Consider the following 16,167-nt stretch of genomic DNA (forward strand, 5'->3'; position numbering starts at 1 on the left):
CACCTGAAAATGAGAACAACTGATTATGTCCTACAATGGCCTACATTGTGTGTAGTACATATTTCTAAGGATAACATGCACAAACAAATAAAAGTACAGTTCAAGATAACCCTAATACATCATAAATCTGATTGAGACTACCTGCATAAACTTCAAAGTCAAGTGTTCCAAGAAAAATCTATGAATAGGTGACCAGGGGTGTCATGACAGTGATGCCATCAGGCCTTGGATCTGCCAGCCCTCTCTGTGGTGACCGGTGACTCTGGCCACCATTGATTTTAAGCAAGCTCATCCATCTAAATCTGTTATGTACATACCATTGATCCTTACAATGTGTGAATCCTCTATTTGCAAATTCCCACATTCACTGAGATGCACGGTAGCCCCCAGTGTAATAGGTTTTATGTGAACTTGGCTGCAACAGCATCCTCAGTAGTTTGAACTTAATAGAATGTAAACAACGCCAGGCTTCCCAGTGTCATAAGGTAACACCCTTCACTGTCTCTTTGGGGGTTGCGACCTACTTCATAGAAATAAACAGATGCAGTGGAGAACTCCATTCTCATCTTCCTCTTGCTGGCATGGATTCAGCATTTGGTTTCTTGGCTTTCCGCCATATTGTCTGGAAGCCCTGGGAAGTGTTGGGCACCTGCCATGCTGCGTGCTGCCCTGGAGTTCCCTTGACTGCCACCTTTGGCTCGTGATCCTCCTGCTTCCTGGTTCATCTTCGTGCTTCTTTGTGTGTCAGTCCTGGCAGGTGCATGCGTTGGGAAGGGCCTCTAATGTAGCACCTAACCATGGATTTGAGCCAGGTTGAGTTTTTCTCCTCGGTGGCGGTGTGGGCCAATTTCTTGATATAAAGTTCTTTCATGTACATATGCAAGTCAAATCGGTTTTTCCTCTCTAGTAAACCCAGCCTAACAACTAATATTTGCTGTGTTTTGCGAACATTTCTGGATGTGTACAGAGCTGCTGATAATTTGAGTTGCCCCATGTACCCTTTCCGCGCTCATATTATAACAAGTGTCCTTTTAATAGTCTCTAGCTGCATGCATTTTGTTTTTCCATGCTTTTTGTTGGTGACTTTAACATTTGAAATGACCTCCAAGCATAATTTTGAAGTGATGTCCTGTGTTCGTAAGTGCAAGAATGCTGTGATGTGTGCTACTGTGGAAACACTTCCATTGGGCAAGCTTTGTTAATGCCTGGCTTATAGTGCTGCTGGCCACTAGTGCTTAATGCTAATGAATCACTAACATCTAAGACTATGTAACAATGTTCTTCAAGGAGGATGTGTATTGACTGGCTGACACAAATGTTGTGACCAGAAGCTCACAGGAACCCAACTTTGGGTTTCCCCTAGCAATAATGGCTTAACATAGATAACTACTTTGGATAATGAGAAGTCCCTGCTTTTATGTAATTTTTTCCCCCTGTGAAAGAACACAAGGCCCTAATGGAATCTATGAACAGCTTGTCTCCGTGAAGCCTTCCTAGAGTTCTGGCTGTTCAGCTTACAAACCTCTCAAAGCATAGTGTGTTCTCCTCTGAATTCAACTCTAATGGATCGCTGTTTCTGTTCACTGATTTTTCTGGCGTCTTAGTTTTGGCTGCAATTAGATGAAAACTTCCTGAGGGCAGGGCTAGGCCCAGGGGAGCTACTTGCTATAAGCTAGCACTATAAATCAATAAGCAAACCAGCTTCTACTCTGTCCAACGACCTGTTATTATCCTGAGACTAGGTTTCCAAGTCAAAATGAAATGGAAGATTGAAGTAATTATCTGGACAATTTAGCAGAAAAAAATAGTAGCAGGCAGGATTTCCCAGATAATGTGTGGCTCCTTCCTAGACTACTTTGATTGGGTGTCTAGGCTCTATTTGCACACCTGGTCCTATCTATTAGAAGTCACACTCCTCCAATCAGCCTGACAGCCCTGCAGGAGGCTACTCTGGTCATTCATTCAGAGAGCTCATTTAAATTCTCTCTCTGGCCCAGCCTCTAGTGGTATATTAATTAATTTCTGCCTGCAATTCTCCTTGACCACCTTTTTGGAGACGCAGACAACCATTTATAAATAGACATGATGTCTTATGTTGAAAAACTATTCATAGATGGGGGAGGATTTGAAAAATGCTATTGCTTGGCCTGGATAAAGTGCTTTCTTTACAGAACCATCTCGGGTGCAACAATAGTAGTCTAATTAAGGCACCCATCCCACCAATCGCAGCAAAGGACACGATGCCATGGAAGCATCGCTTTCTCCCCAAAGGCACGTTATTTTGTGCCGGAGACTCTTCATAGGTGGAAATGCACAAAGAGAGACAGCACAGCATTTGGGCTCTTCCATTTGAGCAGAATAGTGGGGGGTGGCAAGAGTAGTGCAAGAAATGGGGGAAGTGAGGATTTCTGCTTCTGAATCCACCTAAAATTGGTCTCTCTCCTTGGCGAGGTCGCGACATCCATAAGCGGTTCCCACCCGCCCCGTTATGGACTTGAGTGTCCTCTCTGAGTTTCCTCAGCTCAGTCTGGGGTAGTTGGTATAAGCCAAACAGATCCTTAGAGCACTTAATAAATCCAGAAGAGGCATATAGGGGAGCCCTTATAAATATATAATAGCCACCTCTGGATAACACTTAGACATTTTAACTCCCGGGAAGTGATGTTATTTTGAGAGTTCCCACTGTAGCGTCAGGAAAGGAGCCCCACAAAGAGGTGGAAATGGGAGCAGGAGGACGCATTTAACACGGCTTTCTCGGACCACTCTTTCTTCAACTATTGATTTGATTGCGAAAGCCCTTAGTCAGTGCAGCAATTCCACTGGTGATAATTAAATTTTCAAGAGATACGTTCATTGGAGAAGCGAAGGGACTCAGAGAGGGAGGGCGGCTGTCTGCGTAGTGGATCCCACGAATGTTAATGATTCTGTTCAAGTTACATAAAATTAACAGAAATTAGATCTATGGTTATTGGCGAGCTTCCTTCACACTGAGAGGAGCCATTTAGGTATAACTAGGAGGGCTTACGGTTCAGTGGAGCCCTTTAACTGTTCAGTTGCCTGCCTAACTGACCGCTGGTTGTTATGTGAGAAATTCAGGAAAGTCTGAACGGAGGCCTGTTTCCCTTTAATTTGGGTTCCTTTCCCCAATTTTCTTCCTAGTACCACGGGATGGGTGGGTTCGTGCTGGGACTTATCCATTCGGAAGCAAGGCTCCCTTAGACCACAGCTCTTGGCAATGCACAGCAATGAACGCCACCCCCTTTTGCTTATCTCGATTTCTTTCTAAAAGACCAGTTTCACCCACTTTCATAGAAATCGAATTGGAATGTAGTTCGAATGTGTCCTTCCTACGCTGGGCCCGAAATCTCCAGGAAAGGTCCCCATGATCCACGCGCGCCTCAACTCCAAGTGGAGGTGGCTGGCTCGCGACGTGAATGACAGCGGTGCCAGCTCCTCCAGTTGACAGACTGCTTTCTCTTCCTACAGAATTACCTTGTATGCTAATACGCTTCCGACGGCCAGACCTGGCTTTTCACTGTTAACTCTGGCGTTGGTGCCGACAGTGTGTTCGCTCAGGTTTCACGGGAAAAGATAATGTTGGTGAGGAATGGAGTGAGAAGTGAGGCAAAGAACGCGATCCGTGCGCTGATGAGGAAGAGTTGCCGAGAAAGAGTTAAAATCCAGTCTATTGTCTGGGGCAGCCCGCCTGCTCTGCGTGAGGAAACTGGGGCACACAGAGGAATTCGCTGGGGACGCACGGTTGGGCTTCTTCTCTCTGCAGATTGGCACAGGAATGAAATTGTAGCTGCCTGTGTGGCAGAAGGTGGCTTCCTCTTTTGTAAGGAAGAAAACCCTCAGAGTAATTTATGGACAGCGAAACAAAATGAAGCCAAACAGGTTTGGAGAAGTTAGTAGAGTTCTCTGGAGGCAGTTGGCCTTGGGGCTCGGCGTCCTTCCGATGTCTGTGTCCTGTGCTGTCCTTTGAACAATGAGGCTTTCAGGAGGAGCACCGTGTGCTGGATTTCCGATAGCTGAATGATCTGCGCTCTCTCGCCTCCACTTCTTTTTGGTGCCCTCCAGGAAAACTGGGTTCAGATACAGTTGGATTCGTTCACGGCACCCCAAGGATTCACACTACCAGACAGACACTTGAAATACTTTCTTGGAATATGGGTCTATATTAAAAACGACGCCTATGGGTCTGTATTAAAAACGAGCCTATGACCTCATGTGCACTGACTCAGGGTAAATAAATAAGGCGGTATGGGGGAAAACGATGGTCAGACATAAATAGTAAAGGGGGTCTGCTTTGATAGCTTGTTGCCATGTCCGGTTCGGAGGATCATGTGGAAGAGAGAAATCAAGGCAGATACGGGGTGTTGCCTGAAGATCAGGACCAAGCGGCAGCAGGATGAATGGAAGAGATGGGTCCCCATCCCTCCTCCAGTGTGTGATGGGATGTTAAGCTGAGGGGCCATACAAACTCGCTGAGTGTGAGCAGTACTCAAAGTTCGAGATAGAGGAAGGAGACCTTCTGTTTTCCAGGTGCGGGATGAGAACTTCTTGATCCACTAACTCAAACCAATCAACGAAACACAGAACCTATTGCTGCCGAGTTGATTCAGACTCCTGGCAACTCAGTACGCACATGAGCAGAACGGCTCCTTGGCGTTCTCTTTGGCTGCAGTCTTTCTGGATGGGTTTGAATGGCCAGCCTCAGTACTTGAATGCAAGCCAGTTGCACCAACAGGGGAACGTCTAGATCCAGAGGGAGCCTTTAAGTCTTGTTTCTTCGAATCTAAAGATGATGGTGAAATACTGAACCTGTTGCCTGGGGTGGGGTGGGGGGCAGGCACCTTTTGGTAAAGGCCTATTTTAGCACGTAATGTTACTATTGTTCTTATTTTGAAACGTAAGTGCTCTTTTTGGGTGTGACGGTTTTATTCCTGTGGATTTCCTAGACAAAGTGACTGACAAGCTTTGTGGCAGGTGAGGAAGGACACTGCTCTGCCAAACACTAGACCGTCTGTAGTACAAGGAGCTCTGCTCCAACGTTTGTCTCAACGCTTCTTCCAACACGATCGATTGCGATGTGCGGTACCATCCAAGCATACCGAGAATATTCCAACCCGGGGTGAATGCTGAAACCCGAACCCAGCTAACCGGAGCCTCCGAGGAAGACACAAAATACATGCACCTCAAATATCTGCCAGCTGTGTCTGTTCACCTGGTGTACTCTGAGCCGCACCCACACAAAATGATGAATGAAGCGGCAAACTTCCATTCAATTTCAGATGACCTCCTTTCGACCACTCCAAGTCTCCTGGGAGCAGCCCCTTTTCTCAGATTCCCTGTGTACACGAGTGCCAGATTGGATTCAGGGACAGTGAGATCTGCATTCGAGCAGATACAGCTTCCTCAGTGGTGCAAGTGATTTGTGCGTGTTCCGCAACATCGCGGTTGGTGGTTTGAACCCAGCCAGCGGCAAGGCTTTCTACTCCTTTAAAGAGTTGCCGTCTCAAAAGCCCACAGGGGCCAGGGGTACCGTGTCCCCTAGAGCTGCTGTGCGTCAGAACTGACTTGAGGTCAGTGAGTTCTTGAGTTTTGAGTGGCATTCTGGAAGGTTGACCTGATGACCTGCTTAAGTAAAGATCATTCAAAACATTAAACTCCCTGCCGTCGAGTCAATGCTGTCTCACAGTGGCCCTTTGGGTTTCTGAGACAATAGCAAAACCAAAACAAAACGTTAACTCGCTGCCATAGGGTCAATTCCTTACTCACAGGGGCCCTACAGGACAGGGTAGAGCTGCCCCTGTGGGTTTCCAAGCTATAGTGCTTTATGAGAGTAGAAAGCTTTGACTTTCTCCTGAAGAGAGGCTGGTGGTTTTGAACTACTCACCTTGAGGGTAGCAGCCCAACTTGTAACTCACTGTGATGCCACCACGGCTCCTATACCAGATTCAATGGAGGGTCCCCGATGGAGCAGTTCTGGATTATATGACGCAAGGTCACGGTGACCTGGAGTCAACACAGGAGCAGTGAGTATACAAGGAGATGACGGTGGGTCATGAACAAATGAACTTAAAAGATAATAGAATGTTTCCCACGAACTGTTTGAAGCCCTCTTGCATATGTATTTCACAGCCCCTTGACACATAAATGCACTCCTGTTTTCCTGTTTTTAATGCTTATAAAAATGTGTAACTGACAATGTTTTGAGACCTGGTAGCATAATGGCAATGATTTGCACTGAGAAGTCAGCTTTTTGAACCCACCAACTTCTCCACTCGATTTCTATAAACTTACAGTCTTAGAAACCCGTGGGGACAGGGTTGCTATGAGTTGGAATCGACCCCATGGCAGTGCGGCCCAACCCCCAGTTTCTCCCTAAGCTGTGAGGTTTGTGTTGTGTGCGTCTGCATAGTGCAGCGGTGTTTAGGAACCCACACACCATGGACTTTCAGGGTTGTTTTGTTGGAATCATTCTGCAAACACTCAGCGTTCTCTCTCTCTCTCTCTCTCTCTCTCTCTCTCTCTCTCTCTCTCTGCTTCAAAGTAAATACATGTTCTCTGAGTCATTAGGCCTCTTCTAGCTCATAACTAGTTTATCATAAAATGATATTTGCCTTCATTTGTATATTTAGTTTTGCAAAATCACAGATCTGTTTGTACGGCATATTCTCAATACATGTTTGCTGAGATGATCTGACTTGGTTAATTCTCTGGTTACTGAGGGATGCTAATCCCAGAGATCCAGCCTCAAATATCAGTTCAATCACCCCACTTGCACCCAGGAAGTTTCCAGAAAGAAAATTCGATGGTGATGGAAGTGTTTCTAAGGTCTGGGTGGAATAACAATACACTGGAAGGAAGAATTTAATGAAAACAATGATTAAAGATCAACTCAGCTTCTTTGTCTTTCAATGCCATTGGATCCATCACAGCTTTGACCAGGTGGGGAGTTAGCAGGAACACGGAGCCATCCTTGCTGGGCTGCCCCGGTTCTTGCTGTGAGCTCAGTCGCATCGGAGGCTGGCCACTGCTCCAGCATTGCAGATCAGATGAAAAGAAGGCATGAAGTGGACTGTTATGTACCTGGCTTACAAACAGGCAGGGGTCATTCTCGACTGGTTTTCACTTCTCCTGTGACACCCTTTCTCCTCTCTAGAATTCCTCAAACTCTTTCCCCTTACCAATCTGGAAAATAAAAGTTTCCAATCCATCTCCAAGAAGCAAGGAACATTTTTAAAGAGCAATTTCCACTGGTGGGATCCTGAACTACAAATCTAATGACGTTCTTCTTTCTCTGAGGTTGTGCCAAGTCGAGTTTGCCACACAACTGGAGCAGATCAGAATGTTCTACTCACAGGAAGAGCTTCTTGCAGCAGATGTCTTGAAAACTTGTGTCCACAGGCAGAGCAAACATTCAAACGCATGAAGACGGGGTTTTATGCTTAAGAAATTAAATTAAAAAGCTTCAAAACGTAAATAACGAGACTAAATTGTTCTGGTACTTTCTGGCTTTCTCTTTTCTCCCCCTGATTCTTTAACCCTCTTTGTTGTTGTGTTATTTTTGTGTAGCTTCTATGTAGATTCCCCTTTTCTAAGTTGCTGACAAATCTGTACTTGTGCAGTGGAGAGGTCAGCATGGTGGCTCTCGGGCATTTTCCTTCTTGAACGGGTAGGGCAAGCGAGGGAACTGGTGTGATTTTCACCTCTCAGCTCGCAGACCTTGCTGAGTGCAGGGCTGTTTGCAATTGTTCTCCTCTTCCCTATCCCACTCACAGACTGCTTCCTGCAAAGACGGCTTGTTTGGCTCGTTTGTGCAGCTTTGGCTGCACAAAGCTTTTCAATACCCTAAAACGGTCTTATGCAGCCCATTGACCTAATGCCACACATCCTTTGATCTCTTGACCGATATGTCCATGAGCATTGATTGTGGATCCCAGCACGTCCAAATCCTTGTCAAATTCACTCTTTTCTCTATCTGTCGTGATGCTGCGTCTTAAATTTAAAAAGGATTGCTTTCAGTTCATACACACACAGGTTCATTCCAAAGAAAACATGTTAAATGTGCCTCTGAAATCAGTGGATGGCTTTCGGCAAGTTCTATCAGTAATACACGGGTCTCAGTCTCCTTAAAGTAAAACCCAAACAAAACCCATTGGCCTTGAGTCAATTCCAACTCATAATGACCCGATACAGGATTTCTGAGGTTTTGTGGAAGCACACAACTGAGAAGACAGCTTCAGCTATCTCCTGGGAAGCTGGTGGATTTGAATTTCCAACCTTATAGTTGGCAGCCCAGTCCTAAAACGTATATATTTTTTTGTGCTATGAAAAAACTGAGGGTCAAGACTAATACAGAATCTCAATACAAACCTCATGTGGACGTCTACCTCTTCAAATCATGGAAGCTTTGCACCATGTTTATGGAATGCTGCCCCACATAAAACTGTGAGTTTTAGATGGATCACATATTTTAAGTAAGGTTGGGAAGATTTCAAAGATAAGTCAAGAGGGGGAAGACCATGAACCCTGATGACTGAAGATGCGGTGGCTGAGCTCCAGAAACCGGTGGGAGAAGATTGTGGCATTGCCTCTGATGGGAGACTGCTGCAGTTAGGATCATAGCTGGTTTGGCATTTTTTTCACGCACCATGCCTTTTACTCGATCAATCATTCTAAGAACAGCTGTGCAGTCATCACCGTGATCAATTTCAGAACAGCTTTCCTCATGCTCATTGCTGTTGGCGCCCCATTCCCCGATCTTCACCATGCCCTGCCCCTAGGTAATTATTACTCTGACCTCGGTTTCTCTAGATTTATCTATCCTGGATTTCACATAAAACACAAACAAGAATCAAGCAAAAAACCCCAAAAGAAACAATGACTAGATAAAACAGAAAAAAATCCCAATCACAGAGAAGCAGAAAACATTAAAAATGGAAATGGGTAAAGTGCATTAAAAGGGATGTCAAGTGATTAATATTCCATTTTGATCTAACAGCAGCTTCCACAGTAGGCTTCATGATGCTCTCTGGTAGCAAGGCTAGCTTGGTTTGAGGGTTTAGCTGTGGTCAGAAGGGACCCAGCAAATGGATCTGAGGTGTCCTCTGTCATCTGTAGCCTTCGGCACACCAAGAATTCACCATTTAAGGTCAGATACAATTCCCTTCTTTGGATGTTGATTTTATTGCTTACATTCCTTGGATCACACAGGCTGGTGTGCTTAAGGAAGACACTCCTAAAGAAGACTTGTATGTTTACACTTTTATCTGTATGCAAAAAAATATCATTATAGCTAATGTATTTTTAAACTTTTCACTGCAACAAAAATAGCAACAACAAATATCGAAAACCACCACCATTAAGTCAGTTCTGCAACGTTATAGGACAGGGTAGAACTGCCCATGTTGCTTGGTGTTTTTAATCTTGAGTGAACATGTTGGCCTTATCCAGCTTTCAGCTCAATGGGTATAAAAACTTTGTGCCAAGATCAGACAGCTCAAAGCGCTGGTCTTTCCATCAGTATTCTTAGTTTCATCGAAGCCAATGAAGGGGACTGTATGGACTGAATTGTAACTGGGGAAGTCTATTTTTTTTGTCAGTACCATTGAGATATGAAGATTAAATTGACATAATCACTTTGGAGGATCTGCTGGGCCAGTTGAACTCTAGAAAGGTCAGCTCAGAAGGCTATGCTGATTTGGGGCGTGGGTGTGGGGGGGATTCAAAAGGGATAATCTTGATAGATTTTCTAAAAGGATAATTGCACAAACTTGTTATGAAGAAGTTTTAAGAACATGGAAAACTGTATCCTTGAGAATAAAGCCAGGGAAATTGTTCTGAGGATTCCTCCGCCAATACCCCCCTTATGATAATGCACCAGCCTATTCGTTGAGGGGACTGAGGGCTAGCCTCTGAGAATTTCATGGGAAACCTTGCCTCATCTATCTTAAAGTCCGGATCTTGCCCCATTTAGAATTCATTTTGTGCCCAGAACTCAAAGAACATTGAGATAGAACATGTCTTGAGTTCCTTGAGGATGTAGACACTGCTGTTTTTATGTGGCATTAAGTCAATGAACCCAGGGCACTTTGAGGAAGGGTTATCATGAGGTTCTGTTCAGTCGGTTTCAACTCACAGGGAACCCAGGATCGAAAAGAGCAAACCCTCCTGGTCCTGCACCATCCTCACGGTTCTTCCTAAGCTCGAGCCCGTTATGGCGGCCTCTGTGGTAATCAATAACTATGGAGGGGCTTCGTCTTTTTCTCTGACCCTCCACTTTACAAAGCGTGATGTCCTTCTCCAGGGACGGGCCTCTCCTAAGACCATGTCCAAAGTACATGAGATGAAGGCTCCTCATCCTTGCTTCTAAGGAGCATTCTGGCCGTACTTCTTCCAAGACAGATTTGTTTGTTCTTTTGGAAGACCATGGTATTTTCCATGTTCTTCACCAGCAGCACAGTTCAAAGGCACAGATTTATCTTCAGTTTTCTCTAGTTGTTCTCTATCTTTCACACGCTTATGAGGCTATTGAAAATACCCTGGCTTTGGTCAGATACACCTTAGTCCACAAAGAGAACTGGAAACACAATGATATGTAAAGACCTAGATATAGCAGTGCACAGACATAGATGGAGAACAACAGATACACATTTTGATATTTTTGTTTAAAGCTTTCTATGATTACATAGATATACTTTTTTTACTTACCCAGGTATAATTGTATTAAAATACTAATGATAATTCTCTAATTTCACTTAATTAATATTTACAGGATATCCACTTTATAGAAGAGGAGCAGGCACTTCCAGAAACTTCTATTTTCCCTTTGCCATCCATCCTGTGGGCACAGTTGATTAAGTAGTGAAATGAACATCAGGAAATAAGAAGGGTTCAGATGAAGGGAAATCCAAGGAGCTTTCAAAGTCCACAAGCTAAATCTTAGTGCTTTAATAAATGAGGAATGAGCTGTCTCGTATGTGACTCAGGGAATTTAAACAAAAGTGACTGTAAGAGTAATTGGGATGAGGTAAAAATCTAGGAATTCAGAAGGTATAAACCAAATAACCGAAACTCACAGCCAGCATGCTGATTCTGACTCATAGGCAGCCTGTAGGGCAGAGTCTAACCGCTTCTGTTGACTTCCAAGGCTGGGACTTCTTGTGAGAGTAGAAAGTCTCTTATTTCTTCCATGGAGTGGATTCCAACTGCTAACCTTTGGCAAGAAGCCCGATCTGCAATCCACTATACCGCCAGGGTTCCCTGTTCACCAGGACAAGGCCATTTTAATTTTTCTGTTTTTTCCTCAGCGGTTTTGCATATCTGAAGTACTTGTATTCCTCCTTAATCTTTATTTCTTTGTATCTGTACCTTGGGTTTTAGCATCATATGTTAATTAAAAAACCCAAAACAGAACACGTTACTAAATGTCCCCCTCACTTCCTGTGATGACTAGGTAATTGAGCAGTTCTGCACAAGTGAAGAGATTGGTGGTACAATTCTTGCCTTGCACACAGGAGATTCGGTTATGAGTCCCAAACCAGGCACCTCATACTCCACACCTTTCCATTGTTGGAAGCCAGTGTGTTGCTCTGAGGCCAAACTGGTTTCAGCAGGACTTCCAGGAGAAGCAGAAGAAAGGACTGGAGAGCAACTTCTGAAAATCGGCCTCTGAAAACCCTGCAAAGCTCAGTGATCTGATCCATCAGTGATCATGGAGATGGGGCAGGACTAGGCAGCCTGTGTTCTGTGGTGCCTGGGGTAGCCACGTGTGAGGGGCCAACTGGATGGGGACTAACAACAAACAACAGACATTGAGAAAATGTTGTTATGTACCTATGAGTCTGTTCCAACCTAGAGTGTCCCCATGTAGAGCAGAACAAAACATCTGCTCCTGCAACCATCCTCACAATTGCAATTATATTTCAACCCATTGCTGCTGCCCCTGTGTCAATGCATCGGGTCCAAGGTCTCTTTTCTGTGCCCTGCTACTTTACCTGCGTGATGTCCTTCGCCGTGGACTGGTAACATGGCAACATGTCCAAAGTACACGAGGCAAAGTCTCTAAGGAGCCTTCTCATTGTACTTCTTCCAAGACATAGTGTTCTGTGACAGCTGATGGCACTTTCCATATTGTTCCCCATGGAAAGTGCCGTGGCGGGTCAGGCCCACCTTAGTCCTCACAGTAACATTCCTGCTTCTCGGCGTTTTAAAGAGGTCTTGGGCAACACATCTATTTCCAAATGTGTTTCCGAAATAGAGTCTCCCAAGTGTTTGTTACCACAAATACAGGCATGTTGTCAGAAGAGAGCAGTGAATGGGGAAGGACATGATCCTTTGTAAGGACGCTGAATGAGGAAGACGCTGAAGGTGATGGAGTGACACGGTGACTGAAACAGAGGGCTCATAGGCAACAGTACTGTGGATGGGGCGAGATCGGTGTCTCTCCGAGGCACCTAAACCACAAATAACACACACACACACACCCAAGGGGGCTTCAACAAGTTTGTGAGAAAATGGAATTAATTCCATCATCTTAATTACATGTTTCTCCCAACCTTTTAAAAATGCCCTTGAAAGACAGACAGAGAGAGAGAGAGAGAGAGAGAGAGAGAGAGAGAGAGAGAGAGAGAGAGAGAGAGAGAGAGAACAATTTGCTAGTAATGATTTCAACTATTAGGAATGGCCTCACAGTAGAGGCAGTTGGATGCTCAGAAACACCAAATAAATGTCTTCAGCCAGGCTTGTTAACTTGCGCTGAGTTTTCTGGGCTCACCCTTTCCCACAGACTGATGGAGTGAAAGGCCGGCAGATAAAATCATTCTGCAATACAGAAGCAATCAGGCCAACATTGTACCAGGTAATAGCCCTGTTTAAGTCTGCAGGTGGGATTCCTATTGACTGTAAACTCTTAGAGCTGATGCACAAATATTGGCAGGCAGGTAACCAACTAACGGTAGGGAAAGAGTCCAGCAGATAGCGTAGACTCAGTGTGAAAGGAAGCCCCCTCATTGTCATGTCTGTGTAAGTGGAGAGGATTGTCCTCATTCTTCTGTGTTCACCCCCGTGGCTGTCAGCCGACTATCCATTCCTCTGTGATTGCTTGCTGGCCATGCCATTGTCTGTACGAGTGGTTTCCAATCATAGCTTCCCATTAGAGCCATCTGGGAATTTTACAAAAACACTGATACCTGTTATCTGCCTATAGTGATTCTGATTTCTTTGGTCTGGGGTGGGTCTCTGGGAGTGCTGAAAGCTCATTGGTGATTCCAGTGGGTAGTCAGTGTGGTGAGCCTTGGGCACATTTGTGTCCTTCCTCAGTAGCTGTTCATGGATCCAGGGAAGTGGCTCTCCTCTCGGTTGCGTCTCAGAATCACTTGCAATGATTTTGAACATTCAAAGCCCAGGGTGCACCCCTGACCAATGGATTCAGAATCTCTGGCGTTGGAGTCTAGGAGCGAGCCATTCCTTTTAAAGAACTCCCTAAATGGTTCAGCTGTGCAGCCAAGGTTGACCACCTCTGATGTGAGTGTGTGTGTGTGTGTGTGTGTGTGTGTGTGTGTGTGTGTTGGAAGGAGGATGAGGGAGAACAGCCCACGTGTGAGAAGTACCCAACCCAGGAGAGCAGACGTCATACAGAAACAGAAAAAAAAAATCCCATAGCATTTAACAGCATCAACAAAATGAAGACTGGAATTGACTTCCCTGGTTTTCAGTTTAGGAATTGGTGTTTTTTATCCCATCAAGAGATGTCTTACAACTGTGGGGAGAAAGAGGGATGGAGCCCATCAAGAGATTTCTGACACCTTGGGGAGAAAGAGGGATGGAGCCGGTGGGACACAGGGCAGCAGAAGGGGGAGTCATGCTTAGAGGGCCTGCACCCCTTAGAAGGAGGGTCTTACTGGGAGGCACCAGTACTGGGATGGGGGTGGGGAGGTACTCTCCTTGTTATGGCAAGTTTTAGCCTCTCTCTCCCACCCAACCCATCACATTCTCACTTTTCTATCCCACCCAGAACCCTCCCCAACTCCACTCCAGAAGCGCTCTGGCTATTAGACCTAGCTGATTCTTGAACAAGCCCACCCAAGACGACCCTCCCCAAGAAACACCCCACCCAACGCAGATGGACAGAGTAGGACAGAGTAAAATTTCCAGAGTCGAAGAAGGCTGTAAATCATAATAGGAGCGCTGACAGAGCTGTGTTAATGCACTGGGCTGCCATCTTCAAGGTCAGCCATTCAGAACCACAAGACACCCTGAGGGCAAAAGATGGTGCTTGCTAGGCCTAGTCTTGTCTCAGAGACTCACAGGGGTAGGTCTACCCTGTCCTAGAGGGTCACTATGAGTTGGCATTAACTTGATGACAGTGAGTGAGTTTGAGTAAATCTTTAAGGCTTTTCTCTTGGGCATGTCACCACTGTGTGGTCAGAACTCCTCAGGAAACACCCAGCACCTCAAAACAAAAGCAAAAAACAACCCCAAGCCCCCCAAAACTCAAAACTGCCTTGTGGTAAATACATATCTATTAAAGAACAAGCTTGGGAGCTTGTTGACCTTCAGGCTCTTGGCTGCCCTCTTGGCTTGTCTCGGTGTCTCCAGCAGTAGACCTGAAGTGGCTTTCAGGAGACTGGACCCTTCCATGGCTTTCCAAGCAGTGCTGATGGCCTGAATGTCTGGGTTCTCAGCCCTTACCCTGAGAATGAGTGCAGCAGATCCTACAGGGGTCTCCTTGGGAGGAAAGGGCCTGACAACCCAAGCCAAGGTCTGCTCCTCCTCCCGAACCCCACACTGGCCTTCCATCTTTACTCACCAGATGTTGCTCCAGACTCCATGCTTGGAGTTCATTGTGTATTCCTGACCTTTATAATTGCTGTAGATTAAAAGCTATGCATCACACAGGTGTGTAAAGGTACTTCTCCTCAACCCTCTCCCCCAAATCCTTTATAACAAAGCCTTCCTTCAAAATCTGTGCTCAGACATGTCCTTGATGACGTTCCTAGAAAGCAGAGCGCACAGCACTCATGTAAGTTTCTCTTCAGCACGGCTCTCTTCACCCTGGAGGCATTGTGGGGGAAACCTGGACTGCTAACTTCAAGGTACACTGTTCAAACCCACCAGCCGCTCTGAGGGAGAACCATGAGGCTGGCTGATACGGCAAAGACTTCTGTCCTCGGAACCACAGAACCTCACTGCCATTGGTCAATTCTGACTCATGGTGACCCGATACGACAGAACAGCACTGCCCCTTTGGGTTTCCTAGACTATAACTCGTTGAAAGAGCAAAAAGCCTCATCTTGCTTTGGTGGGCTGAGTGGGGGTGGGGGGTGTCAAACTGCTGACCTTGTGGTTAGAAGCCCCACTCACACCAATGTACTGGATGGCTATGAGATGGAATCGACTCCATGGCCCTCTTATCCAGGGTGTGAGGATGCTTACAGATGTCCCTTCCATTGTCCAGGGGGACACCCTCTCCAGGTGTTGAGGCCTGTCTGTTGGAGGTGACCTTACTCGGTCCTTACACGTGATCCTCAAAAGGCTCTAGGCCAAGTGTATAATGGGAGGATCTTCCCTGGAACACAGATTGGTTGCACCCAACAACTTACCTGTGGGCAGGCAGTTTAAATCCACCCAGCAGTACCACGAAAGAAAGGACTGGTGATCTGCGTCCAGTAAGATTACAGCTGAGGGTACCTCTGTGAAGGGCAGTTCTGCCCGTGGAGTTACCGTACATCAAAGTGAACTTGATGGCCCAGTGGTCAAACATCTCTTATGGGGTCAGTGGGCTTTCTCGCTCATGCTGGTCCACCTGTGTGGGGCTGAATCCCCAGGACCCTGACTGTAGTGGATGGTTGGGTTTTCCTCAGTGTGATAATTGTCGGATGTAACTGGAGAGACTTCCCAAGCATAGGTGGGTTTTCTAGGAGCGGGTTTGGTTGCAGAGCACTGCCTCCAAGTAGAGATTGTTATATGAGTCACACACCTGTTTTTGTTTTTGTTTCCTAGTGCATCTAAGAGTGAGATTCCCATAGAGTGAGAGTCCCATTACAGTGCACTCTGTTGACTACAGACACAAATTCATAGACACCAACATGCATGTAAGAGAGAACTTTACATCAAAGAGCAATTATACATGAAGAAAACATCCTAGCCGAGTCCAGA

Source organism: Tenrec ecaudatus, chromosome 7 (genome assembly GCF_050624435.1).
Source record: "Tenrec ecaudatus isolate mTenEca1 chromosome 7, mTenEca1.hap1, whole genome shotgun sequence".
NCBI lineage: Eukaryota > Metazoa > Chordata > Mammalia > Afrosoricida > Tenrecidae > Tenrec > Tenrec ecaudatus.